The following is a 3,570-nucleotide window of genomic DNA, read 5'->3' as shown; positions in this document are numbered from 1 at the left end:
GAAATCAACAGAAGTGACCAAATAATTTTTTTTGTTCACACTACTCGACTGCCTGTCTCATCTTAGATTGCACGTCAGTACGTGTATAAGCTGGCCCATATATTTGCATCTGAGATCAACTGGGTGGAGAAAATCCACTCATTTTACCAATTTGCTTCAAAAAGTATGAAGACAAGCACCTATTCAACAGCATCTTTCCTGAGTGGAAAAGTTGCTCTACTTAACAAAGCACCCAAGGCCTAATAAAGCCAGAAAGACAGAAATAAGCATGAGCCACTTGACACAGACAGTATTTCTACTGCGTAGTTCTACTGTTGTAGCACAGTGCAAATGCATTCAAGGACACTGAACTTCTTACAGGGAAAAAACAGGACTCCTTTTCCATAAATAGAAACTCACACAGACAATTAGCTCCCCACCAAAATAACCTCAGTAGTGATACATACCACCTTATAAAGCAGGAGTGTATTGCAGAACCCAAGCCAATACAGTTTGTTGAATGGTGCAGCATTCAGTCCACAGTGGCCAGACCAAGCAAAGCAAAGGACCAGAAGGCATGGGCTCATAGCATGGGCTATCAGACAGAACCAGGGCTGGGAAAGAGTGCAAGGAGAAGTGGGGGGAGAAAAGGAAAAAAAAACAAGGGGGGGGGCCAAAAATGCCTCCAAAAAACTACACTGAAACCCACAACGCACCACGGTTTTTGTGCCATGAAAAGGGAAATACTGAGTAATTCCTGCATCCTTGCATCAACTCTCACAAGATTTCTGCAAAAGAGGCTCTCTTTTCCATCCCCTAAATCTTAAAATTATACTTCTTATATAGGTTTAAAGCTGTTTAAGGTTTTTGCTCATCTTAATTCTTAACTACGTCCTCTCCTAACCCATTAAATCCACTGATGTGTCCCACATTAAACAAACTTTGCACTTAATTTGCATGATGCTAAGAAAAGCTATGAAAGTTAAGTTGGGCATTAGTTGCAAAGCAGAAGAATCTAACAGCTATTGATCTCACATGAAAAGTAATACACCGATATTGTTCTCACCCAGCCAGAAAAGGGAGGCTCTCTGTCTTAAATTATTAAATGATTAAAAAAACATGTTGCGCTAATACAATCTTCAAAATCCACATCATGTTATTAAAAACCTCCCATGTCTTTTTTTTTAAGGTGTTCTTGCCTATTGCATTATATTCATGAAACAAGCTAACAGCCTTCCAAGACTAGACAAAATAGACAAATAACGGGGGAAACAGCACATTCCTTAAATTAGTTTACATTTTCTTTTTTCATTCTAATTTATTCCATAACAGACCAAACAGAGAGAACAGAAATTTACATGTGCCATGCATAACAGAGATCAATCTCTCCATCCAAACAATCTGAAATTTCTCTGCATTTTGGAAAATCCTCAATTTTTGGTATTTTTGGTGAATCTCCATAATCAGAATTTATTTCATGTTACATTATATAATATTTCAGGTTACAATAAAGTGATTTCTCATCAAGACAGAAAAAAAAAACCAATGTAACCATTTCTCATTCTTGCTTTTTCAAAACCTAGAAAGAAATTCACTCACTCAGTGTTGCAATACTATGAACTTTTAAAGACTATTGTTAAAAAAATACTTTCCTGCATTCTTGTAAAAACAAAAAAAAAAAAAATCAAGGTAATGATATGCAATTCATAACGCAGTACTTCCTCAGCCTCCTCAGATCTAAAACAGTAGCATTTTTTCTTGCTTTCCCTATTTCCAATATGCTGATAGAATTAATTTTATTTACAAGATTGTGGGCTTTTTTTGTTTTGCTCTTAATGCTTAGGATATGGAACTGTGAATATATAAAGACCTTAAAAAAAGCCAAGCAGTCAAAATGAATTTCGTATTTCTATCTTTGTGGGACAAATAATTGTTTAACCATTCTTATTTCTCCTAGAAATGAAAACCTCTGGTGAAGCTCCTTTTTCAGTCCCCACATTCCTCTTGCAAGTCTGTTCTCTCAGTGCTTTGTTCCAGAAAGCTTGTAAGACAGTCAAAACTATACCCAAAGAAACTATACATCCTTCAAGTACTTCAGGTCTAACATATGGCAGACTGCAAGATCAAAAGAGAAACTGTGAATACAATTCTTACAGACTACAAAGTTCCGTGGTAAGATGCCTAATAAACTCACATTATTACAGCTACCCACCCCTGTAGTAATCAGAAGCAGAATCAATAGATTGGTGAGCATCTGGAACAACCTTCTGGATGCAGGGGGGATTTTTATTTTTAAGGTTCATATTGTGATGGAATGGACAACAGTACAAAATACTTTGTACCATTGGGTTGAACCTGCTCATCTGACTCTATTATCTTTAGTTCTTGATTTCTAGTTACAATAGAATCAATACAATCTAAGCATACTTTAGTCTCTTCTTCAGTGCTGTGTTCAAAGATCTCTGGCCTAACGTGATGCATTTACACACAGTTCTCTAAGAAAGGTTGTCACACCTATAACCAGCTTTTATTCAAAGGTAAGATACAAAGCAAGGCATAGTAGAAACTTCTCCCACTCTTTATCCTCTCTTAAGCCTTACCCCACTCAATTCTCTGATACTCATGTATGACCAACTACTCGATACTCAATACTTACACTATCATCTGTATTTCAAATTACAAGGGATACTGGGAAAGCCTCAGCCCAATAAGATCAGTTACTTCTCTCCAAACCATGCTACAACCTGGACTGAAATCCTTCAAAAATGGCAGTAAAGCATGACTTGCATTACCAGGTATGGCTTATGAGAGTCTTTAGCGAGCAAACAGTCTGAAATAATCTATGATAAACAAGAATCATTTCCATGTGCAAGATAATTAATAATTATTACCTATTTCATTGCTACTCTTCAAAATCTCAAGAAAGATCACTTTTATTGGAAACTGTCCTAACTATGACAAGAAAAAATATCTCTAGCTATATGACACTCCATGTGAGAAGAATTCCTACACAACCTTTCTCTATTTTGTTAATTCAAAATGCAATGGATGCAATAAGATAAGCAAACTAAAGAAATCGACAAAATGTATTTTTTGTAATGCTGCTATTAAAATAAATAGCAACTACCTAAAATTCACAAATAAGGCAAAGCACTAGATGAGGTGCTACTACTAAGCAATTCCGCTGGCCACAGGGCAGCTGCATTACTGATTCTCAAGGGCTAGAACAAAACAGGAAACAAAAGGAGGCAAAATTTAAAAGCAAGCAGGAATATATATGTTGCAGTAGGAATTAAAAAAAGAGGTAGCTATATCTCTGATCAGGCAAATTATCAGGGGAAAAAAATCAGCAACAGTCTCCTTCTCTTGAAGAAAAAAATAAATAATAAAAAAAAAAAGACTGACTGGTTGCCAAATAGAGATCACAAGTACAGCATGTATCCATTAGAATTTCTGTGCCCCAAACTCTATCAGATGCTCCAAACATTTTCTGCTTATTTATAAAATATAAAAGGGCACATGTTCACTCAGAGACAACAAAAGTTTAATAGTAACATAGCTTCGATGAATTCTAAAATATCCAATTCCTAG

The sequence above is a fragment of the Empidonax traillii genome, unplaced genomic scaffold (genome assembly GCF_003031625.1).
Source record: "Empidonax traillii isolate 1590-97213 ecotype Southwest subspecies unplaced genomic scaffold, ASM303162v1 scaffold415:size763157, whole genome shotgun sequence".
In the NCBI taxonomy this organism is placed as follows: Eukaryota; Metazoa; Chordata; class Aves; order Passeriformes; family Tyrannidae; genus Empidonax; species Empidonax traillii.
Note: the sequence above shows the minus strand (reverse complement) of the source record.